The sequence below is a fragment of the Hordeum vulgare genome, chromosome 5H, assembly GCF_904849725.1.
Source record: "Hordeum vulgare subsp. vulgare chromosome 5H, MorexV3_pseudomolecules_assembly, whole genome shotgun sequence".
NCBI classification, from domain to species: Eukaryota; Viridiplantae; Streptophyta; class Magnoliopsida; order Poales; family Poaceae; genus Hordeum; species Hordeum vulgare.
In genome coordinates, this window is record NC_058522.1 from 121,896,569 (window position 1) to 121,923,078 (window position 26,510).

Here is a 26,510-nt window from a genome sequence, read left to right on the forward strand (position 1 = left end):
GCTCCGAAGCCCAAATTTATTGGGCCGATTCAGGTGGAAGACATTGTCAGGTGGGGAGTTTGGCTTGGGTGGCACATCCGTTAAAAGATAATGCATGTGTCCTAAGATGAGCTCAACGAGAACATAAATCTCGTGTGGAACAAAAGGGTAAAAGCTCGTTTTATTTTGATATCCAATATGAATACAAACCGTGAAAGCGTGGCCTATCGATCCTTTAGATCTTCAGAGTTTGAAGCTAGAGGTGTCAGAAAAGTTACCATAGGGATAACTAGCTTGTGGCACCCAAGCGTTCATAGCGATGTTGCTTTTTGATCCTTAAATGTCGGCTCTTCCTATCATTGTGAAGTAGAATTCACCAAGTGTTTGATTGTTCACCCCCCAATAGGGAACGTGAGCTGGGTTTAGACCGTCGTGCCACAGGTTAGTTTTACCCTACTGATGATAGTGTCGCGATAGTAATTCAACCTAGTACGAGAGGAATCATTGATTCACACAATTGGTCAGCGCGCTTAGTTGAAAAGCCAGTGTCGCGAAGCTACCGTGTGCCGGATTATGACTGAATGCCTCTAGGTCAGAATCCAAGCTAGCATGTGACCCCTGCGCCCGTTGCTTGCCTCGACCCACGTTAGGGGTGCTTGCGCCGCAACGGCTCGTGCCATTGGCTAAGCCAGTCCGACCGACGTGATGTGACCGGCCACCTCGAAGCTCCCTTCCCAAAGGGCGGTGGTCTAAATCCTTTGCAGACGACTTAAATACGCGATGGGGCATTGTAAGTGTCAGAGCGGCCTTGGTGGCACGATCCACTGAGATCCAGCCCCATGTCGCATGGATTCATCCCTCCCCCGCTCCTTTCATTGAAATGATAATGTTCAGAAATGCAAGTGGCATAGTTGGTCTCCCAACATGGCTAAGACGAACGGAAACTGTATGTGCCAATTCACAAGAGATATGGCAAAGTCCATCCTAGTACATATGCAATCGCCCGCTGAGTCCAACGAAAACTATATGTGCAAGTCACAAGAGATATGGAAAAGTCTGTCCAGGGATATACGGAATCACCCGCTAAGCCCAACGGAAACTATACGTGCCAAGTCCAAGAGATATCGCAAAGTCCGTCCTGGGACATACAAAATCACCCGCTAAGGCCAAAGGAAATTATACGTGCCAAATCACTAAGATTCATGCGTAAATACATTGCTACGCCACTTTGCCTCGAGGTGTCAATGGAAGATATGCATAGGCTAGACACCAATGGGCGAGGCGCCGTCGAAACAACTCAATACGATACGGTACATGAACGTGCAGCACGGGTCACGGGCAAATAACAGGGACGATGACCATCATGGAAGAAACTGGACGCGCACTATGAGAAACACAGGAAAACCATGCGCGGCCCACCATCGGAACCACGTATGATGACATGGACCAACTACGTGAACCACAGTTCAAGGCCCAAAAACGTGTTCGACGACCGTCGGGGACAAAACTGGACGCGCGCCATGGAAAACAGGGAAACTCATGTGTGCGGCATGGACGGATGCACGTACGGCCGTATGGGCCAAAAACGCGTATGTGAGGAAACGGGAAAAAAACGAGTACGGCGGCCATCGGGCAAAAAATTAGATGCGCACCATGGAAAACACGGGAAAACCATGTGCGTGGCATGGACGGATGCATGTACGGCCACACTGGCCAAAAACGTGTACGTGAGGAAATGGGCAAAAAACAGGTACAGCGATAGTTGGGCAAACAACTCGACGCGCACCATAGAAAACAGGGGAAAACAATGTGCATGGCATGGACGGATGCACGTACGACCACACGGGCCAAAAACGTGTACGTGAGGAAACGGACAAAAAACGGGTACAGCGGCCGTCGGGCAAAAAATTGTATGCACACCATGGATAATAGGAGAAAACTATGTGTGTGGCTTGGACGGATGCACGTACGACCACACGGGTCAAAAACGTGAACATGAGGAAATGGGAAAAAACAGGTAAGCGCGGCCGTCGGGCAAAAAACTAGACGTGCACCATGAAAAATAGGGGAAAACCATGTGCGTGGGATGGACGGATGCACGTACGGCCACATGGGCCAAAACGTGTACGTGATGAAAAGGGCAAAAACGGATACCGTGACCTTCGGGCAAACAACTGGATGCGAACCATGAAAAACAGGGGAAAATCATGTGCGTGGCATGGACGGATGCACGTACGGCCACACGAGCCAAAATCGTGTATGTGAGGAAATGGGCAAAAAAGGGGTACGGCAGCCGTATTGCCAAAAACCGGACACGCACCATGGAAAATAGGAGAAAACCGTGTGTGTGGCATGGACAGATGCACGTATGGCCACACGGGCCAAAAACGTGTACGTGACGAAACGGGCAAAAAACGGGTACGGCAGCCGTCGGGCAAAAACCTGGACGCACACCATGGAAAATAGGGGAAAACCATGTGCGTGGCATGAACGGATGCATGTACGGCCGCACGGGCCAAAAACGTGTAAACGGGGATCCGCGAAAACTGCTCATACCTCATGGCAACCATGCTATACGTGTCCGGAGAGGCAACAAAACAGTGCCATGGTAGGGAAATCAATGGCATGGCAAAAAACACTGCCACGCCAGCGTTTCAAAATAGTGTACCCCTTCTTCACAAATGAAGCACAGGGGGTCCCAAGGGGGTTTAAAACCCTTAGGTATATTGGGGGGAGGGGGCTCCTCCCTGCCTACGAATGGGAAATCGGTTGGCTTACATATAAATCATATGCAAACCAGTCGTTTCTCCCGTAACCCTTGCTTTCCCCAAACGTTGGCTCGGATGTCCCGTCGGTCTCCTGTCCCGTGTACGACTCATGCCAAATTCTGATCCAACGTCCTAACGGCTGTTCGGTTAGTTCGATGGGATCTCATGCAATTTTGTCCTGCCGGTCTAATGTATGACTCATACCAATTTTCGATCCGACGGCCCAACGGCCATTCGGGTTGCAAAAAATTATGTATCGTTTCCGCACATCGTCAGTTCGACGGGATCTCCTGCAATGTTGTCCCACCGGTCCCGTGTATGTCTCACGTGAAATTCTGACCCAACATCCTTACGTGGCTCGGGAAACAGGAAAGTACCATGTCTCGTGCATAAGACCGACTGGACAAAGTTGCACCCACGTTGCGTTTGGAATATAGTTGCCCCCAGAACTTTATCATTGCGGGGGTGACACATGCGTGATGTGGTCTCTCTGGACGCCTTTGTGTAAGTACTCCTCCTGTGCATTGCACGGGCGGAGGCTTGGTTGGCTTGACCGATGTAGGCTACTAAACACATGAGCAGCTTTGGACCCGTGTCTGCCGGTAGATCCCCCATCGGTCGATGGTCGACTATTGGAGACGTGTCCTACCTATCGGGTGGCATTGTATTGCTAGATTAGGAAGTTCTTGCATATGAGTACCCGACCTATGGGAAGTGGTGCTTCAAAGAATTGTTGCCACGTGGTGGACGCCCTACGGGTGTTCTACTGTGGACGAATAGCGCTTGCGGCATTACCTGGTATCACTGGCATGGAATGTGTGTGTTGCTATCAAGGCAACCTCGCTCGCCTCGTCGGTCTTGGATGCTGCTTATGATAAAGGCTCATGGACCATTTCGTTGCCTCGACCTGATCCAAACCTCTCCGTGCTGAGAACAACTAGAACAAGAGTTGCATCTACCTCTCGACAGTTACTTGGTAGGATACACAACTCTTTGTGATGATCCTCACGAACAATGAGCTATGGCCGCTCGAAAGCGACACCTGATCTAGCAGTTGCCTCTGCGTTTCTATGCAAGTGGAACCGCAGGACGACTCCGAATGCTGGATGTCAACGAGGACGTGCTACCTGGTTGATCCTGCGAGTAGTCATATGCTTGTCTCAAAGATTATCCCATGCATGTGCAAGTATGAACAAATTTGAACGATGAAACTGTGAATGGCTCATTAAATCAGTTAAAGTTTGTTTGATGGTATGTCCTACTCGGATAACCGTAGTAATTCTAGAGCTAATAGGTGCAACAAACCCCGACTTCTGGGTGTGGCGCATTTATTAGATAAAAGGCTCACGAGGGCTCTGCTCGCTGATCCGATCATTCATGATAGCTCGATAGATCGCATGGCCTTTGTGCCGATGATGCATCATTCAAAATTATTCCCTATCAACTTTCGATGGTAGGATAGGGGCCTACCATGGTAGTGACGAGTGACGGGTGATGTAGACTTAGGGTTCGATTCCGGGGGGGGGATCCTGAGAAACAAATACTACATCAGAGGAAGGCAGCAGGCGCACAAATTCCCAATCCTTACACGGGGAGGTAGTGACAATAAATAGCAATACCGGGCGCATTAGTGTCTGGTAGTTGGAATGACTAAAATCTAAATCCCTTATCGAGGATCCATTGGACGGAAGTCTGGTGCCAGCAGTCGCAGTAATTCTAGCTCCAATAGCGTATATTTATGTTGTTCCAGTTAAAAAGCTTGTAGTTGGACCTTGTGCTGGGTCGGCCGGTCCGCCTCACGGCGAGCATCGACCTAGTCGACCCTTTGGCTGGCATCGCGCTCCTAGCCTTAATTGGTTGGGTCGTGTTTTCGGCATCGTTACTTTGAAGAAATTAGAGTGCTCAAAGCAAGCCATCTCTCTGGATACATTAGCATGGGATAACATCATAGGATTCTGGTCCTATTGTGTTGGCCTTCGGGATAGGAGTAATGATTAATAGGGACAGTCGGGGGCATTCGTACTTCATAGTCAGAGGTGAAATTCTTGGATTTATGAAAGACGAACAACTCCGAAAGCATTTGCCAAGGATGTTTTCATTAATCAAGAACGAAAGTTGGGGGCTCGAAGATGATCAGATACCGTCCTAGTCTGAACCACAAACGATGCCGACCAGGGATCGACGGATGTTGCTTAGAGCACTCCGCCGACACATTATGAGAAATCAAAGTCTTTAGGTTCTGGGGGGAGTACGGTCGCAAGGCTGAAACTTAAAGGAATTTACAGAAGGGCACAACCAGGCGTGGAGCCTACGGCTTAATTTGACTCAACATGGGGAAACTTACCAGGTCCAGACATAGCAAGGACTGACAGACTGAGAACTCTTTCTTGATTCTATGGGTGGTGGTGCATGTCCATTCTTAGTTGGTGGAGCTATTTGTCTGGTTAATTCCATTAACGAACGAGACCTCAGCCTGCTAGCTAGCTATGTGGAGCCATCCCTCTGCAATCACAGGCTTCTTAGATGGACTATCCGAGTTTAGGCGACGGAAGTTTGAGGCAATAACAGGTGTGTGATACCCTTAGATGTTCTGGGTTGCACGCGCGCTACACTGATGTATTCAACGAGTATATAGCGTTCGCAGATAGGCCCGGGTAATCTTGGGAAATTTCATCGTGATGGGGATATATCATTGCAATTGTTGGTCTTCAACGAGGAATGCCTAGTAAGCGCGAGTAATCATCTCACGTTGACTACATCCCTCCCTTTGTACACACCACCCATCGCTCCTACCAATTGAATGGTCCGGTGAAATGTTCAGATCGCGGCGACGGGAGCGGTTCACCGTCCCCGACATCGCGAGAAGTCCATTGAACCTTATCATTTAGAGTAAGGAGAAGTTGTAACAAGGTTTCCATAGGTGAACCTGCTAAAGGATCATTGTCGTGACCCTGACCAAAACAGACCGTGCTCGCGTCATCCAATCCTCCAAAGATGGCATCGTCCGTCGCTCGGCCAATTCCTCGACCGTCTCCGCTCCTAGGAGCGGGGGCTCGGGGTAAAAGAACCCACATCACCGACGACATCGAGGAATACTGTGCCTAACGCAGGGCCATGGCTAGCTTGCTAGTCGTCCCCGGTGTTGCAAAGATATTTAATCCACACGACTCTCGGCAACGGATATCTCGGCTCTCACATCAATGAAGAACGTAGTAAAATGCGACACCTCATGTGAATTGTAGAATCCCGCGAGCCATCGAGTCTTCGAATGCAAGTTGCGCCCGAGGCCACTCGGCCAAGGGCACGCTTGTCTGGGCGTCACGCCAAAACACGCTCCCAACCACCCTCTTCGGGAATTGGGATGCAGCATATGGTCCCTCATCCTGCAAGTGGCGGTGGGCCGAAGATAGGGCTGCTGGCGTACCGCGCCGAACAAAGCGCATGGTGGGCATCCTCCCTTTACCAATGTCGTGCATCTAACGTGTAGACGGCATTATGGCCTCCAAACGACCCAGCGAACAAAGTGCACGTCGCTTAGAAAGTGACCCCAGGTCAGGCGGGACTACCCACTGAGTTTAAGCATATAAATAAGCGGAGGAGAAGAAACTTACAAGGATTCCCCTAGTAACGGCGAGTGAACCGGGAACAACCCAACTTGAGAATCAGGCGTCTGTGCCGTCCGAGTTGTAGTCTGGAGAGGCGTCCTCAGCGATGGACCAGGCCGAAGTCCTGTGGAAAGGGTCGCCTGGGGAGTGAGAGCCCCGTCCGGCCCGAAACCTGGGATGTGTAAGGAAGCTGACGGAAGGAGGCCCTCACGGGCCGAACCGCTGGCCGACCCTGATCTTCTGTTGGGACCCGAAAGATCGTGAACATGCCTGAGCGGGGCGAAGGCAGAGGAAACTGTGGTGGAGGCTCGTAGCGATAGTGACGTGCAAATCGTTCGTCTGACTTGGGTATAGGGGCAAAAGACTAATCGAACCATCTAGTCGTTGGTTCCCTCCAAAGTTTCCTTCAGGATAGCTGGAGCCCATTACAAGTTCTATCAGGTAAAGCCAATGATTAGAGGCATTGGGGACACAACGTCCTCGACCTATTCTCAAACTTTAAATAGGTAGGATAGCTGAGCCGCTTCGGTGAGCCGTGCCATGGAATTGGGTGCTCCAAGTGGGCCATTTTTGGTGAGCAGAACTCGCGATGCGAGATGAACCGAAAGTCGGGTTACGGTGCCCAACTGCATGCTAACCTAGAACCCATGAAGATTTTTGGTCGATTAAGATAGCATGACGGTGGTCATGGAAGTCGAAATCTGCTACAGAGTGTGTAATAACTCACCCGTCGAATCAACTAGCCCTGAAACTGGATGGAGCTAAAGCGCGCGACCCACACCCGGCCATCTGGGCGAGCACCATGCCCCGATGAGTAGGAGGGTGCGGCGGCCGCTTCCAAACCTGGGGCGCGAGCCCGTGCGGAGCGGCCGTCGGTGCAGATCTTGGTGGTAGTAGCAAATATTCAAATGAGAACCTTGAAGGCCTAAGAGGAGAAAGGTTCCATGTGAACGACACTCTCACATGGGTAAGCCGATCCTAAGGGACGGGGTAACCCTGACAGATAGCGCGATCGCGCGCACCCCCCGAAAGGGAATCGGGTTAAGATTTCCCGAGTCGGGATGTGGCGGTTGACGGTGAAGTTAGGAAGTCTGGAGACCCCGGCGGGGACCTCAAGAAGAGTTATATTTTTTGTTTAACGGAATGCCAACCCTGGAAACGGTTCAACCGGAGGTAGAATCCAGTGGCCGGAAGAGCACCGCACGTCACGCGGTGTCCGGTGCACCCCCGATGGCCCATGAAAATCCGGAGGACCGACTACCATTCACGCCAGGTCGTACTCATAACCGCATCAGGTCTCCAAGGTGAACAACCTCTGGCCAATGGAATAATGTAGGCAAGGGAAGTCAGCAAAACGGATTTGTAACTTCGGTAAAAGGATTGGCTCTGAGGACTGGGCTCGGGGGTCTCAGCCCCGAAACAGTCGGCTGTCGGCAGATTGCTCGAGCTGCTCGCGCGGCGAGAGCGGGTCGCCGCGTGCTGGCCGGGGGACAGACCGGGAATCGCCCCTTTGGGGACTTTCCCCGAGCATGAAAAAGTCGACCAAAATTGGTACGTGCAAGGAGAATCCGACTTTTAATTAAAACAAATCATTGGGATGGTCCTTGCGGATGCTGACGCAATGTGATTTCTGCCTAGTGCTCTAAATGTAAAAGTGAAGAAATTCAACCAAGCGCGGGTAAACGTCGGTAGTAACTATGACTCCCTTAGGGTAGCCAAACGTCTTGTCATCTAATTAGTGACGCGCATGAATGGATTAACGACATTCCCACTGTCCGTGTCTACTATCCAGCGAAACCATATCCAAGGGAATAGGCTTGGCGGAATCAGCGGGGAAAGAAGACCTTGTTGAGCTTGACTCTAGCCTGACTTTTTGAAATGACTTGAGAGGTGTAGGATAACTGGGAGCCCTTACGGGCGCAAGTGAAATACCACTACTTTTAACGTTATTTTCTCGTCTTGTGACCTATATTTTTGTTTTTCTTTTTTCAAATTTTACATAGTGATTCAATATAAATGTCACTATTTGTATTTTAAATTTCATTTATTTGTAAATTGATTGTAAGATTATCTCGATTGATTTGTTCATGCATGTCAAATATGTCAATCGTATGTGCTGGCCTATCTGTATATTATGTGAATTTGCAATATGCACAATTATTATGCAAATGCCTTCTATACATTGGCATTGTTCGCCATGTCGAAAACATGGACATCCTCTACTCTACTGGGCACACGCTTAAACTGAATGAAATGTGTACGATACTAATACTTTCTATGAAAATTTAAGAACCTGGCAAACAACATTTGAGTAACATATATATAGTGGTGACACTATTTGACAAAAGGCAGATCTAGATAACACACTACTGAACAATTCCAAACTTCACAATTGACAACCATATGGTCCATATATAGATAGTTAACATAGTAATAACTAGAAATTTTACGAGGTAGAGGGCCAACAACCACAACTATTTGTTGGAAGCAGCTTGATCACGACGACTCGACATCTCATCAATGAAAAGGAAGAACCCTCCTGTGCCTCGGTAGAGCGTGAGTAGAACTGTGTCTCGAATTTTCCAATGTGGATGCATTCACACGACAAGAAAAAACTTATTAATTTGAATGGTTCTATTTCTGTGGGAAATAGAGTACCTTGCAATCACTTTGGCGTTATTAGCATGCACAAACATGTCACTTATTGGGTTTTCAACTTCATAAGATGAAAAACATGCGAGAAATATATGACGTTTGGCATGGTGCTATTGTATGGCATCAACATACCCTGGTAAAAAAATGAGAAGGTTTTGGCTTATCTCATCATGCACGCTCTTCATAAATCGAACTATCACCGAGGAAGATTCATGGTTTTGAGAGGGAACTCACCAATATTGAAGGGGAATCTGATTTTTCTTTGTCCTTGAGTTTTTTTCTATGATGAACACACATCCAACATATTACCATGTTAAATTTGGAACTTTTCCTGGTTCAATTACCATATTTAGAAGATTATGTGAATTTTCTAGTTATTAATACACATAAATTAAATTCAAACAATAGGTGCATGAAAAAGTGCACAAATAGTCTGGAAAACCATGCTCGTGGTATTTAGTAAATTATCATGCCTTTTACGAGGAATGGTCATAGATTTCAAGGATATGTATGGCAAGACTCAACCACAAATGTGTCGTTTATTGGTTTTTCAACTATAGAAAAATGTAAGACATGCTCTAGCATGGTGCATGGTTTGGCCTTACCATGCTCTCGAAGAATTTGAGAATGTTTGTCGTATGTCATCAAGCACGCTGTACATAAATCGAACCATCACCAAGGAAGCTTCATGGTTTTAAGAGGGAACTCACCAAGATTGAAGGGGAATCCAAATGTCCTTCATCCTCTCTCGTGGAGTCTTTTCTACAATGAGCATACACCCTATAGATCATTGTGTTCAAATTTGACACTTCTCTCATTTACCATATTTAGTTGATCATGTGCATTTTATAGGCCTTAATGTACAAATTTCAAATTCAAACAATCCGTTCATGAAAAAGTGAACACAAACGATTTGGAAAACCATGCTTGTGGTATTTAGTAAATTTTCATGCCTTTTACGAGGAGTGGGTAGAGATTTCAAGGACATGTGTGGCAAGAGTCAACCACAAATGTGTTGTTTACTGATTTTCAAATTTAGAAAAATGAAAGAGATTCTTGAAAAATGTGATGCCTGGCGTGGTGCCATGGTATGGCCTCACCATGCCCCTATAAAAATTTGAGAACGTTTAGCTTATGTCGTCATGCACGCTCTTCACAAATCAAACCATCGTCGAGGTAGTTTCATGGTTTTGAGAGGGAAATCACCAAGATTAAAGGGGAATCCAGATTTTCTTCATCATTTGTCCTTGAGCTTTTATCTATGGTCAACATACACCCCTTCAAATCACCGATTCAAATTTGGCACCTTATCAGGCTCATTTACCATATCTAGCTGATTATGCATGTTTTCTAGACATTTAGCATAGATAAATCAGTCTGACCTATAGCGGTACGGGTGTGATAAGAGGGATGTGGATTGCCATTCGATCGCAGTGCATCCTATGGTGCACACCCATGATCTGTGTGACTTGGGTTCTGGCCAATCAGAATGCAATGCACAATAGGGTGAGTGCACTCGGTTTGCAGAGGCGACGGAGATGAACCATGCGTGATCATGATGGGATTAGCCAATTTTCTATTTTCTTGCACACAAGTATTTTACGGACTTCCTTTGTGTTGTGTGTTTCTCCCGCCCAAATTTTGAGTTTCGTGATGAAATTTTCATTAGGCGTGCGATTTCAGAATTTATTCCTCTCGCCACATCCCCGCCCATCACATTTCCACAGTATCTTCCCACAGTGCCCCCACCCGACAGCTCAAACCATCACTGCCGCAACAACAACTTCAACCACATATACATTCTACCCAGGCCTCGTCGATCCAGTCAGGTAACCCACCGGTCTCTATCACGGCCCCAGCCTGATTGCTCAAGTGGTGCCTATAAAACATCCTCATGCCTTCAAATCCCCACGGCCACTACTCCACAACATCACTATATAAGGCCAACCCGATATCACGTGGAGGTCGAGGATTTAATGGCAGTTGACGGCGCCATGGACATTGTGTGTGTCGACTAGGAGGAATACCTTGGCTCCGCCGCCGCCAACATGGGGCGGGCTCTCGCCCAAATGAAGTGCCCCAGCAACTAGCCTCAAGACTTACCAAGTATGAACTGACAAGTTCAATCTTACCAATACCAGTTGCAATGACTATATGTTGTATAGTTAATGTATTAAGCATGTTGTAGTAAACAGGCCTACCCCGTCTTAACTATTTTCCCTACCTTTTTTTAGACAATTGGGACATTCTCTGCTCTAGCAGCACCTACCTTGTGATGTTTAACTCTGTCAATTTTAGTTTTATCAGTACCAGTTTCAATGGCTATACTAGGTTGTCTGTAGTTAAACATGCCTTGTTTATTTCAAGACAGCACAATCTGTGATGTTCACATATGAACTGTCGAGCTCAATTTCACCAATACCAGATACAAACTTACAATAAATGACTTAGGTTGTTGTTAAGCTCAATTTCCCCCTTTCATTTTTAGTAGCACCAAGTGCGGAAAAATATGCAAAATCTAAACCACTAAAGCGAAAACTAATTGGAGGAATGGGGGAGTCACATACTATGGAGCAATTCCTAAAAATAGTTTCAGAAATGGAGTTCCAAGCAAAGAGATCAAAAATCTTAGTTTCAGGAGGAAGAACATGAGAGAGAAAGAGAGAGAGAGAGAGAGCTAGGGATTTTTTGCTGGAGGTAATGGATGACATGAGCTAAATAGATAATGCAGGGGGCCTGTGGGCCCCAACCCATAACAGGGCGCGTCCTAGGGGGTGGTCGCGCCCTATTACCTCGTGGCCCATAGGTGCCCCTTCCTTGTGTGCATTGAGCACCAAATATTCTTAAATATTCCAAAAAATTTCATGTTAAAATTTTGTGGCATTCTGAGACCTTGAAAGTTGAGATGTCAATTCAACCGCACCTTGGATATCTCTCTGCAGCAAAGATTTAGTAGCACGAAAAATAATAGTACAAGTAGTAAAAGTGATAGCAACAACTTCGTAGTAGTAGTGACAGTGACAGTAGCAATAGTAACTTAGCAAGATTCAATATATTTGAAGTGTAAGCCATGGTGCAGTAATGAAAAGGTATGTATGACACATCAATAATGTAATAATTACACACTAGAGCGACACACAACTAGCTCTAGTTCATCAATGTAATGTAGGCATGTATTCCATACATAGTTATACGTGCTTGCGATAAGAACTTGCATGCCATCTATTGTCCTACTCTCCCATGGCAGCGGCTTGCTATTGTGAACCAAGGGGCATTAAGGCCTCCTTTTAATTTACAACTGGAACAATGCATTAACACACGATGAATACATGAACTCCTCAAGCTACGACAATCACCGAAAAGAATCCCAATTATTGTCACCTTGGAGTATGCAGATCAAGACACGTAATATGTGCATATAACTTGCAAGATAGGATCGGAATCACTCTTATATTCATGAAATAATAATAGGTTCAGATCTTAAATCATGGCACTTGGGGCCTAGTGACAAGCATTAAACATAGCAAAGTCATAGCAACATCAATCTGAGAACATAGTGGATACTAGGGACGAAGCCCTATGAAATTAACTCAATTACATGATCAATTCCATCCACATCCATCACCGACCAGTAAACCTACAAAGGAATTACTCACTCTCGATGGTGAGCATTACGGAATAGTTGATGGAGAAGTGTTGGTAATTACGACAGCGAAAAATGCCCCTCTCTAGAGCCCTAAGCGGACTCCAGATCAGCCCTCTCGAAGAAGCATAGGAGTTGGCGGCGTCTATGTCTCGTAGATTGTGATGAAAACTTCTCTCTGATTTTTTTCTCCAAATATGTGAATTTATAGGACTGGAGATAGGGTCGGGGGAGCCTCATGGGCCCCACCACACAACAGGGAGCGACCACCCCTAGGTCCCGCCCTCTTGCCTCGTGGGCCATGGGGAACCTCCTCTGGTGGGTCATTGCTTCATAAATCATTATAATTACCAGAAAAATTTCACAAAAAGTTTTGTCCGATTGCAAGAACTTCTATGTCTGCAAAAAAATAACACCAAGGTAGCTCTGCTGAAAATAGCGTGAGTGTAGGTTAGTTTCATTCAAATTATGCAAATTAGAGTCCAAAACAACATCAAAAGTGTTTGGAAAAGTAGATACGTTGGAGACGTATCAACTCCCCCAAGCTTAACTCATTGCTTTTTCTCAAGCAATTTAGTTGATAAACTGGTAGTGATAAAGAAATCTTTTACAAACTCTTTTGTTCTTGTTGCCATATATATGCTTAGCTAGTGTTCAGGTCTTCAGCTTAAATCATAAATAACCATGTCCATGATAACAATTGAACATCATATTCACTCATGGCAATACATAACCAACTAGTAAGAAATAATAAGATATCTCACATGCCAACAATTTGTCAAAATAATGATGATATAATATGATGACATGGTATTTAGCTAGCCCTTCCTGAGACTGCAAAACATAAATGCACATCACCTGTGAGATTCAAACACTGACTAAACATTATAGTTCAGGGTCGGGATATAGTGTCGGGGGAGCCTCATGGGACCCACCACACAACAGGGCATGGCCTAGGGGGTGGCCACGCCATGTTGCCTCTTGGGGCATGGGGATCCCCCTTCGGTGGGTCTTTGGTTCATAAATCTCTATAATTCATGAAAAAATCACAGAAAGTTTCATCAAGTTCCAAGAACTTTTATTTCTACACAAAAATAACACCAAGGTAGTTCTGCTGAAAATATCCTTAGTCTAGGTTAGTTTCATTCAAATCATGAAAATTAGAGTCCAAGACAAGAGCCAGAGTGTTTGGAAAAGTAGATACGTTCGAGACGTATCAGGTACCACAATAGAAGGAATACCAATAATTTCATCTTTACTAGATAATTCCTTCTCATGTGGTTGTCTACCAAACTTGGCAAAATTAAATTAGTGAGACACATCACCAAAGCTTACTTTTACTTTCTTTGCAACACAATTAATTTCAGCATTAACGGTATTCAAGAAAGGTCTACCACATATAATGGGACAAAAATTATCTTATTGTGAAACAGGTACTTAGAAATTAGTGGGGTACTTAATTTTTCCACACAAGACTCCAACATCACTAACAATCCCAACTGGTGAATTAGTGTCTATTTACAAGTTTAATAGTGGCATCAATGTCTTCAGTGTGCGAGGGTGTTATGTAATTCATAATTTCTTGATATAGAGTTAAAGATATAGCACTAGAACTAGCAACCACATCACACAAGCCATGATAGGAATGATCTCCAATCTTAACAGAAAAAGGATGCATGCCAACAACTGGTTTATTTTTTTATCTAACTCATCACGTTTGTTTCTAACTTGGTTTGCAATTCTAGCTCCTTCATCAGAGAAGTAAATAACTTGTCCATCAATATTATCAACCTGGAGATCTTGAACCATATCGATATTAGGTTCTACATATATTTGTTTAGAAGGTTTGGGTATCCTAATATGTTTTTTTCAACCATAGTTGAAGCTTTAGCATGTTTCTTAATCGTAACAGGGAAATGTGGTTTCTCAATGTAAGGAGTAGGCACAACTAGATCAACATGGTAAACAATTGTTTCCTCTTTAACTTTAATAGTTTCCTCTATCAATACTTAAAGAGGTGGATGAAATTTAAACCACTAATCCTTCGGGAGATAAACTTGAGCAGCAATTGTGCACAAAAAGAAGCTACTATTTCAGAATCAAGCCCATATTTATTGGTAGACATATGAAAAGTACGAGTTTCCATAAAAGAATTAACACAATCAAACTCAAGCTTTATACTTTACTCTTTACCTTTGTCGAGTTCCCAATCTTCAGAGTTGTGTATAATTCACTCCAGGAGATCCCATTTGAATTCAATAGTTTTATTCGTGAAGGAGTGACTAGAAGAAGAGTGAAGCCTTGACTGGTCATCGTAAGAAAGCTGAGCATAAAAGTTTTGAAGTACTATTTTTCTTGAGAGCTCATGATTGGGGATTGTGTGCATCATAGACTTAAGCCTCCCCCAAGTTTGAGCATTATTTTCTCCTTCACGAGGCCAAAAAATATAGATATAATTTCGATCACGATGAACTAGGTGTAGAGGATAAAACTTGTGTCAAAATTCCAGCTTCAAGCGATTCGAGTCCCATGTTCCAATATCATCCAATAGCCTATACAAAATCAATGTTTTTGCCTCCAAAGATAAAGGGAAAACCTTCTTTCTATCATTTTCCTCGGATAAACCTGCAAGCTTAGATAACCCACAAATCTCACCTATATATAACATGCAAATCGGGATGAGTTGTACCCTCTCCTCAATAAGGATTAGCTAGTTGTTTCTCTCACATAATCAAAGGAATTGCATAGTAAATATTTTTAGTAGCTTTAGTATGTTGAGGGGCAAAATTTTCCACTTCTGGCCGGGATGAAGTTACCCCAAACAGGCCCTTCAAAGGATTATCTTCCATAGTAACAAAAAAAAAATTTTAGCATGTACCAAAAATGTTCCCTTACCAATTTCCACTTACCAAAGGCACTTCACTCCCTGAAAACAATGCTACAAAATAGTCTTGATGGCCCACAATTAGAGGGGATCAATCATAGGCCTTTCGATAAGTAAGAGTGTCAAACCCAATGAGGAGCAGAAGGAAATGATAAGCAATTTTCAGCAAGGTATTCTGTGCAAGTGTTTTGAGTAACAGTGGTAGATAGTTTTGTAGCAATATAATTGGTGCCAAATAACATGTAACAATAGTAGCAAGTGTGCAGCAAGGTGAGCCAATCCTTTTTGTAGTAAAGTACAAGCCTCAAAGTTCTCTTATATAAAGTAAAACGCTCTCGAGGACACATGGAAATTTCCATCTAGTCATGTTCGTCATGTTGAGTTGATTCACGTTTGTTACTTTGATGATTTGATATGTGGGTGGAACAATGCTTAAGTGTTGTTCTTACTTGAAGACACAACCTACTCATGATTACGCCCTCTCGCAAGCATCTGCAAGTACGAAAGAAGAATTAATATAAACCTTATGGAATAATCCATAGCAGGAAACATGTGGATCCAAATCAGACCCTTATGGAATAACGCATAAACTATGGCTTAAGCTTCTCTCACTGTAGCAACCCGTCATATACTTATTAATCCATAATGCCTTCCCTTAGGCCCAAATATGGTGAAGTGTCATGTAGTCAACATTCACATGACACCACTAAAGGAAGAAACAACATACCCATCATAAAAGTATTGAACAAATACCAACTTCACATGATTAATTATAACAAGAGTTCGCCCATATCCCCGAGAACAAAAGAAACTAGTCACAAATCATCACCATGTTCAAGATCAGAGGTATAATGAATATGGTCAAGGATCTGAACATATCATCTTCCACCAAGTAAACCAACAAACATCAACTACAAGATCTAATCAACACTACTAGTAGTCCACATGAATCAATCTGAGGTCTTGAGACAAAGATTGCATACAAGAGATGAACTAGGGTTTGATATAAGATGGTGTTGGTGAAGATGTTGATGAAGATTGGTACACCCACGAAGGAGGAAGCGTTGGTGATGATGATGGCTTCGATTTCCCCCTCCCGGAAGGAATTTTACCCAACCGAATCACTTTGCCGAGAGCAAAAGGGCCTCTGCCCAGGTTTCCACCTCGAGATGGTGGCGCTTTGTCCGAAAGTATATCCTTGATTTTTTCTAGGTCAAAACCCATCAAATAGCAGAAGAGGGGGCGGAGGCCGCCTATTGGCTTGCCAAGCCATCAAGGGGCGCCCAAGGGAGTGGGCGCCCCTTGTTGGCTTGGCACCAATAGGTGTCCCCCTCCGGTACTTCTTGGCTCCAATAGTTCAGATATATTCCACAAAATTATTCTCCAGGTTTCAGGTCATTTGGATTCTAGAAAATTTCTAGGTTTTTTCATGGCTTTCAGGTCCAGAATTCCAGGTTCACGCAATTTCCCTCCTTTTGTTGGACCTTGTAAATTAACAGAGAAAAGTCATTTGAATTGTATCATAATAGTGGAATAATGACCAAGAACAAGATAAATATCAATAAGAAATCATGGTGCAAAATGAACGTATCACCCACTTAGAGAGGTTGGACCGTTGGGAGGCCGCTCTTGCCGAAATGGAGGCCGAGTTCCAAAGGTGCCTTAGCAACACGCGGATTTGGCTTAGAATGCCACCAAGATATCACCATCCGCCAATCCTAGCTCACCAAGGCTGTGGAAGAATTCGTCAAGGAGAAAGCTAAGGTGGAGGTAGCGTGAGAGGAGGCCGATCAAAGGATCACCGTCGTTGATGCATATCTTATCAAGTGCAAGACCCAAGTTGACTCGCACAGGAGGACCTTGCTTCCCGAGAGGAAACTATTGCCGCCAATCACGAGGCCCAACTAGCACACCAGGTCCAAGACATGGAACACAAGCACAAGGACACCATGGAGGCCCAAGCGACAGAGTACACAGGTAAGCTATAGGAGGTCGTCCAGGCTGCTGAAATCGCTGATGCTGTCAAGGCCGAGCTTGATGATAAAGTGTGGCACCTGGAGTTGGATCTTGCTGCTTTTGGCCAGGAAATCTCTGAAATGAAGGAGGATGCATAGAAGGTTGCTCGTAACCTAGGGGAGCTGCCGATGGAAATTTTTGACAAGACCAAAGAGCTCCCAGTTGCCGCCAAAACAGTTGTTGGTTTGAAGCTGAAGCTGAGCTCCTTGAAGGATCATCTTGAGGTCGCCATGACCAAGGAAAGGGCCATGCTTAAAGTGCTTAAAAATGAGAAGGAGCTTCTCGCTTCTATCGCCCATGCTTCCAACGAGTTGTAGAAGAACCTGGGCTATGGACAGAGCAACTAATGGACATCGCCGACACGCTCTCTACAAAGTTGGCTGCAATGGGCTAGGAGGAATGGAGGTTCCCCAACACCACCAGGGAAGTAGATAGTGTGAGGCTATCCATCTTCTTCGAGGGGTTCATTGGAGCACTAGAGAAGTGCGAGGAGGACCGGGCCGACAACTTCGTCAAGGGATCACACGAGCTCTACCGCGATGTTGTTCACAAGATCCTGGTGAAGATCGTCTTCAACAAACCTGGGGTTGATCTATCTAAGGCTTTCTCCAAGCTACCGAAGAATGCCGACAATAGTGTTGGTGAAGTCCTTATCGCCCTATCTCTGAGAGGGTTGGTTCTACAAACTTCAACAAGTGAACCACTCTCGCTTCATCCTTGCCGCTTGTACCGCACATGTATCAAGATAAATGTTTTAAATTAGAACTGTACTTTTTCCTCTAGATGTAATATATTTTGTTTGTTTAAATGAATGGAAATTTTTCCTTAGGCTTGTTTCTGCACTTGTATTTTCTTGAACCATACGCTTTTCGAAAACCTATTTTTAGTGCGTACATTCTTGTCGCGAGCGTTCGAGGAATAGATCCTTAGCAGCCTGCCCTAAATGTCGTAGCCGGCAAGTGCATCAGCCTTGGTAGCTGAGTGGGCTCAAAATAACCTAGGAGCACAAGAGATAACGACAGGGGTCCTTCCCATGTAGGTTTTCTCATACAAATGTTGAAATTGTTCAAGGAAAATAGCTACAACAAATAACTTAAAGTTTATACAACTTAGCTTTTGTTTGGTTTACTTCTTGTCATAAAATGATCAACTTCGGACGCCATTTGGTATCTATATCGTCACCCCCTGTGCAAACTTGCAAGCTAGGGCCCCTTCTATCCTTTGAGAACAAGAAAGAAGAGAAAATAGGAGGCTAGGAACCTTGTGGGTTTGCCAACTACTTTACAAAATATGATGTGAACACAATATTTCATACAAGAGACAAAAATAAAATATGTACTTTGATAAAAAAGTTGCAAAACACTTAGATTTATTGATTATGCTAAAGATCTATGCCTGGATTTGTACAAAGGATTACATGCCTTTTCGGAAACTCGTACAAAAAGGGTTGCGGGGATGCCAGGCAACCGTGCCTCACGGGTAGAACTTGCGAAGATGCTCGATATTCCATGAGTTTTGCACGGTAGTGCCGTCCTCGGTCTCCAGGTGGACTGCACCAGGCCTGGGTACTCGTACCACCCGGTAAGGGCCTTCCCATTTCAATGTCAACTTGTTTGATCCCTTCACATACTGGATCCGTCGAAGAACAAGGTCACCTTCCTCAACACTTTTGGCATGGACCTTGCAGCTATGATAGCGGCGCAAAATTTGCTGGTACCAAGTGGCACGAAGTTGCTCGATTGGTGCGGCATCATCCTGCCGCAGTTGCTCTTAATCATCTTCATCGAAAGCTTGCACTTGAGGTGACGCATATGTGAGTTCCGTGGGGAGCACCGCTTCTACACCATAGACTAGTGAGAAGGGTGTCTCACTGGTGGATCGATTTGGTGTCCTACCGAGTTACCAAAGAACCACCAAAAGCTCATTGATCCATCGCCTTCCACACTTGTGCAACTTGTTAAAAGTTCTTTTCTTCATGCCACGCAAAACTTGAGCATTCACCCTCTCCACTTGTCCATTTCTCCTTGGGTGAGTAATGAATGAAAAGCAAATCTTGGCGCCAAGATTTTGGCACTACTGTATGAAGGTGCGGCTCATGAAATGTGTGCCATTGTGAGTGATGATCCTATTGGGAACACCAAACAAACTATCCCCTTAAAGAACTTACCGACTACTTGTGTTGTCACCTTTCTTGCCGGCTCCACCTCAGTCCACTTCATGAACTTGTCGATTGCGACGAACAAGAACTCTAAGCCCCCGGTAGCATGGGGGAAGGGCCGAGTTTGAGCCCCCAGACTGATAAGGTCTAGGAGCGCGGTATGGTGTGATGCTCCCAACTTAATCATACGGTAATCATACACGCAAATGAGTATGATTAAGATCAGGGACTCACGAGAATATATCACAACACAACTCTAGACACAAATAAAGTAATTCAAGCTTTATAATACAAGCCAGGGGCCTCGAGGGCTCAAGTATATAATCTCAAATAAATAGGAGTCAGTGGAAGCAGCATTAGAACAGTTCAGGTTAGTAGAATATACAAACATGTTGCAACAAGCCCCAAAGATCCTTCCTCGACTCCCAGCAAAGAATTGAACCTGAAGCCAACATTTCAATTTAATAACTAAAGTGTCTAGTTCTAGTTATAGAAGATCAGGATACTCTCCGAGCGTCTACCATGGACACAACTATTCAAATAGATATACTTCCATGCAGGGGTGCGCAAACTTACCGAGCACACTTGATTAACTTTGTTGGACACACTTTCCTGGGTCATGTCCGGCCTTAGCTGATCGACACGCCGTAGTCCTACCTAGTCTGAATAGAGAGGGCACCTATCGGTCTACATCCTAATCGTGAAGGGGTCATGGTACAATCTCCCTTTGCAATCCTATGCGGGCTTACGCGGGCCACCCAGGTGCGTGCCACTCAATTGTGACATGTGGAGAGCTTTCGGGCGAGTATATGACATATAGTGCCAATATTTATTCCCGCGTGGTGTTTAGTGCGAAACTGGACAATGGCCTTCTCATATCACATATCCAAACCCATTAATGTATGTTAACTATGGTGACGGTAAATGATCCACAATGTGTGGTCCCGTCGCCCCGTCGGACTTATGCCAAGGGCCGAGAATGCCCGGCTGTGCCTCGTCATTATCACACGGGTATCCACTCGTTCCATCCAACTCCTCATAGTATTGTAGTAAAGTCAAGGTAATCGAGTGTCCATAACATCAAAGGGAATCCGAGGAATCACCCTCGATGGATTCCAATCGATGTAACTGCCAAGGTGACCAGGGAGGAATCACCCTCGATGGTTCACGCTTGAGGAGTCATACGACAGAGTCGTTATCAGAAGAGGGGAAGGAGGAATCACCCTCTATAATCCACTTCCGGTTAAGTACACTACAAAATTAATATCAGGAGTATGTTACGAGGTTTCACCCTCGGTACACAATAGTAGCTTTTCAGGGTCATACAACTAAGGGGGTGTGAGGTGATGTGACAGACTTGGCTCGTCGATCAAGTTGATCGAGTCTTCAAGTCCTCGAGGCATCGAGTCTTCGATGATGAAGCAGGGGCAACAGGGACAAAGTGGGGTCATCGGGGATCACTAGTCATCCTATAGTAAGCATTTAGTATAACAGACGGGTATCAACAACATGATACAAAATCACGCTATGCATCAGAATAGGATCAAAGAAATACAGTAGCAAAATTCTAATGCAAGCATGAGGGAGAAAGAAATGGGTGATATCGGAATGATCAAGGGGGTGCTTGCCTTGTTGCTATGTTGCAAAAGGGTGATAGTCAAGGGCGCACTACTAGCAAAAACGCTATTAGTGGCGCACCACTTTTTTCTATTAATGGCGCACTATAGGTGCACCACTATTACCATGCCACTAGTAACAAATACTAATGGCGCACCTCTAGTGCGCCATTATTATTGCAGGTAACAGTGGCGCACCTCGTAGTGCGCCATTACTAGTAACAAATAGCAATGGCGCACCTATGGTGCGCCACTCGTAATTTTGTTTAATTTTTTTTCAAATTTCATTCTCGACCTGGATCTGGTACGTTCTTTGTGCCGGGGGAGCTCCATATGTCGCCGGAAGTAGAGCAGGAGGGAGAAGAGACCGTGAGGAGGAGAGGAGGGAGGAGACACCGTGAGGATCAGGAGAGGAGGGAGGACGAGGTCGCCGGAGAGGAGGAGGAGGACCTTGAGCAGGAGAGGAAGGAGGAGCACCATGAGGAGGATAGGAGGGAGCAGGCGGTCGCCGGAGGAGGAGCACCGTGAGGAGGAGATGAGGAATGAGGAGGTCGCCGGAGGAGGAGCACCGTGAGGAGGAGGTTACCGGAGGAGGAGCACCGTGAGGAGGAGGAGGTCGCCCGAGAGGAGGAGATGGAGTGGAGGAGAGGAGGAGAGGAGGAGATGGAGTGGAGGAGAGGAGGATAGGAGGAGATGGATTGGAGGAGAGGAGGAGAAGAATGAAGGTGTAAGTGGCTGGCCGGCCCTTTTAGCCCAACTTAGCAGTGGCGCACCATGCACTGGTGCGCCATTGCTATTTTTATGAATTGTGAAGGCGGGAAAATAGTAGTGGCGCAATATTTACTGATGCGCCATTGCTTTGCTACATAGTAGTGGCACACCTAGGCGTGGTGCGCCATTACTATGTATTTATTTTTTGCATTTGTTTCAAAAAAAAATTGCCTCTAGATCTAAAAAGCATCATAACTTTTTTCTATTAGGTTTCTGGGGATTCTAAAAATCATCAACAGGGTTCCCCTGTTTGGATTTGGATGTAACTTTTTGAGTAGATGATTTTTCATATAAAAAACTTTTTCATCGGAGGTCATTTGCAAAAGATACGGCCATTTTACCAAAACACGGCGGCCTTTTGCAAAAAAAATCAAAATTCATGTTTGTTAATTTTTCCTAACAGCTAGAACACATAACACATGGGCATCTATTTTTTTTGAATTTTTTTGAATCTTTTATCATTTTCTTTTATTTATTAAAAAAACTAAAAGGCGATCCACAAGGAGGGGTGTTTTGTGTCTGTGTGACGTTAGTAATGGCACACCTAGGTGCGCCACTACTATGTAGCATAGAAGTGGCGCACCTAGGTGTGGTGCGCCATTGCTATGTCTTGTGTGGGGGGGGATGAACCAAAAAATAGCAATGGCGCACTGCTCATGTGGTGCACCATTAGTAAAAACATAGCAATGGCGCACCTGATTCTAGTGCGCCACTGCTATATAGCAGTGGCGCACCACCATCATGGTGTGCCACTAATAGTGATATTGGGGATAAGCCTTTTGCTAGTAGTGGCATAGTCATGCACGATAGCAACGTCTGCCTCGGGGTCTACCGGAGAGAAGAGGGGGAGAAACAATAAACATAAAGGAGAGAAATGCATGACGATCCATGACATGAAAACATTCAGAGCTAGGCATGACGTAACGGAGTTCTACACGTTGTAGACGGATCGGGAAAACATCTCAAGATATTTCCCGGGTTTGAGGCATTTATCGGCCAGATGAATCGGAGGGTAAATTTCCATGTTCATCATGTTAGGGACATGTGAGAGATGAGCGGATAGCGTATTCAGATTCGTTGGATTTTTATGAGCAACTTTCATATATAAAGTATTTCCATCCGAGTTATAAATTATTTTATATGATTTTTCAAAGTTTTAAACAATATTATCAATTTAACAAATTTAATTTAATTCTAAAATTAAAAGGAAACTGCTAAGTGTTCCCTGAAGTTTACTCAGCAAGAGGCTGACTCGTGGGTCTAGGGGGTCCGAGTTGACGAGTCAAACTTGACTCGTCAACACGGGATTGAGCCCCCTTGTCATAGACATAATGACTAAACTAGTGTTAATTAAGTTAATTTATTATTATTTTAAAAATATTTTTTCACGGGCATGGGCCCCATAGGTCAGTGGCCCAGGCCAGCCATTGGTTGGCTAGGCTCGTACACGGGCACACCCACGGGGGCGCTGGGAGAAGGCACACGCGGGGTGAGGCGCGATAGCGGCGACGGCCGAGAGTGAGCGTATGCTGGAGAGGTGGGGCACGCACGACACTAGTAGAGGCGGATGTGGGCGGCATTGACCGGCAGGCTCGGTCGAAGGCACACACGGCGTTCGGCGGCCCGACGTGCGGCGGTCGGTGGTGTGGCGACCGCCGGCGCGGAGGCAGCAGCAAGTGGCAGCCGTGGCCTGCAACGTGGTCGGGGCAAGGGTGCAGCATGGGCGAGTAGGTGTGGGAGGAGGCCGACGGCGGCGCGGCCGATCGCGACGGCGCAGCAGCAACGACATGGGCCAATAGCTCAGATGCGACATCTTTCCACCTAATTGGAAGCAGTGCGACATCTTTCGATGAAATAGCTATCATGCGACGGTTTGATGGGAGAAAATAGCTCACGGACACGCATGCGTTAAAACCTTAGTCAACTAGTCCAATTTGCGTTAAGTCATGTCTTACCTAATTTTGACCCAAATTAATTAGCACCGCATACCGTGAAACTGCCCGACCAGAACTGTCTGAAACTACCCGCGCTCCATTCGTCAGCTCCGGCGGCGGCTACGGTGGAGGAGCCCTCTTTCTCGGCGGCGGCGTCCATGATGGTGAGTGAATTCGATACTCTAGATTCAATCTTCTCCGCCTTGTAGACCTGAGCTCTCTGTTTTGGTTGGTGAAATCAACAGAAGGTGAGAGGGGGCGACTCGGTGAGAGGAGCCCGTGGTCAGGTCGAGAAGGAGCCGCCAGATTCAGCTTCGAATAGGTAATGCGCCTCCCTTCCGCCCATTTGTGAGTGCGATTGAAGGCACTCTTTGCTTTGTCTCACACTGCCCACCCGCCTATAACAGAGGGAATGCTGTTGAAACCTTCCAATTTGCAATCAATTTCTTTCCATCGATGGCAAAATGAGTTGATGGTAGCATTCAGAAAATCCACACAGACACAATTGTGAAATGGGAGGTTGATTGTGCAGAAATTGATCCCAATGAGCTACAGTCGATGGAAGAGAAGGCAGTGAGGAAATTGGTGGAGAAAATTGGGGAAACTGTGCTTTGGGGTCCAGAGCAAGAGGTTTCACTATTGCGGTATGATGATTTCAAAGGAGAGTATGTCAGAATTGAAGATCGTGAAGATATTGTTGATGAAATCGATAGGCAACAGGGTTGGGCAAGCCTCAGGGCTGAATTTTTTGCTGAGCTCGTTGATCTGAATATTGACTCGAAGGTGGGTTATGTGCCGTCACACTTGGCTATGCAGAAGGCAGATGATGATTTGGCGTCACAGAGGCATATCGTTCCGATTATTACTGATCTGACAGTAATAGCCGATGGGGCTAATGCACATGCAGAAGAGGGAAATGTTGCTATTGTTGATTGGAATGCAGTTGAGTTGGTGGAGCCTACTCATTTGGTCATTGCACCAATTGCTGACAGTGAGATGGCCAAACTATTTGGCATTCCAGTCGATGACAGAGATGAGGAGGAGATGGACGAAGCTAATACAAGTGATAATGATGCCAGAGAATTGAGTGAAGATGTAGATGAATAGTTGATGAAAGATGTTGCCGATGATGTCGATGATGCACATGATGAATAGCTGGTGCATGTGTATGACAAGGAAAACCCTGTCATTCGAGTGGGGAAGTTGTGGCCAAACATGGATGAGTTCAGGTTGTCTTTCAAGACTTATGCAGTCAGACATCAGTTTGATGGAAAGATAGTTTGGACTGATAAAAAGAAGTTTTATGCTAAGTGCAGAGGTTTTGATAGTAGTGGTTGGAGGGCTTGCAAGTGGTACATATCTGCTAGACTGCAGCCTAATGGAAGTACTGTCAGGGTTAACCAAATACCATATAAACATACTTGTCTGACAAGTTCACAGAAAAAATCAAGCATGACATCACAGATTTGGGTTCCAGAAAAGATAACTCCAATTTTGGCCAAAACACCAAACACTACTGCAAAAAGACTCCAAGTAGACTTGGAAAAGTTGTACCCCATTAAACTTCATTATACCACAGTGTGGAAGGCTAAACAAAGGGCAATGAAGAATTTGTATGGTGATTGGCAAACACATTTAGGCTGCTTTTCAATTTCAAAGCAGAGGTGGAGAAAAGGTCACCTGGCAGTGTTATCGAGATAAATATTGAGGTATCAGAGGATGGCAAGGTTTATTTCTCCAAATTCTTTATGGCTTTAAAGCCTTGCATCGATGGCTTCAAAGCAGGATGTCGTTGATATTTGAGCATAGACTCATCATTTTTGACAGGCAAGTGGAATGGTTAGTTGGCAGCATGTAATGCTCTAGATGGACATAACTGGATTTTCTAGTTGCTATTGGCCTGTTTTAGTCAGAGACAGAGGCTTCATGGACATGGTTCATGATGTAGTTGAAAAGATGCTTAGGGCCAGTGTCACCTTTGGCAATACACACAGATGCATGCAAAGGTCTGGAAAATGCAGTTAAAAGTGTGTTCCCACATGCTGAGCAAAGGGAGTGCTTCGGACATTTATGGATGAATTTGATCAAAAAATTCAAAGGAGATGAATTTGCGAGAATGTGGCCAGCAGCAAGATCTTGCACTAAATAGACACATTCATATAATCTTAGTAAGGTAATGGAAACATGTGAGGAGTTTGGTACATGGTTAAACACCTACCATTCTTTATTATGGTACAGGTCAGGATTCAACACTGCCATCAAGTGTGACCATATCAACAACAATTTGGCAGAACGTCTCAACAACAAGGTGAAGCAGCTAAAAGATTTTCCTATGCATGACATGATTGATCAAATGAGGATCATGCTCATGCGGTTGTGGGAATTGAGAAAAAAGATTGCTGATTTTCTGCAAGGTGATAAACTTCCAGAAGTGGTGCAACATGTGGTCAACAGAAGCAGAGATCTTACACATTTGTATGT

The 26,510-nt window shown here is 45.2% G+C and overlaps 1 non-coding gene across 1 annotated transcript; it reads left to right on the forward strand.

Moving 5' to 3' along the window:
• Positions 1-5,912: 5,912 nt before the first annotated feature.
• LOC123400442 lies at positions 5,913-6,068 on the forward strand. Its single transcript, XR_006610717.1, has one exon. It is a non-coding gene; the product is annotated as a 5.8S ribosomal RNA (ribosomal RNA).
• Positions 6,069-26,510: the final 20,442 nt, after the last annotated feature.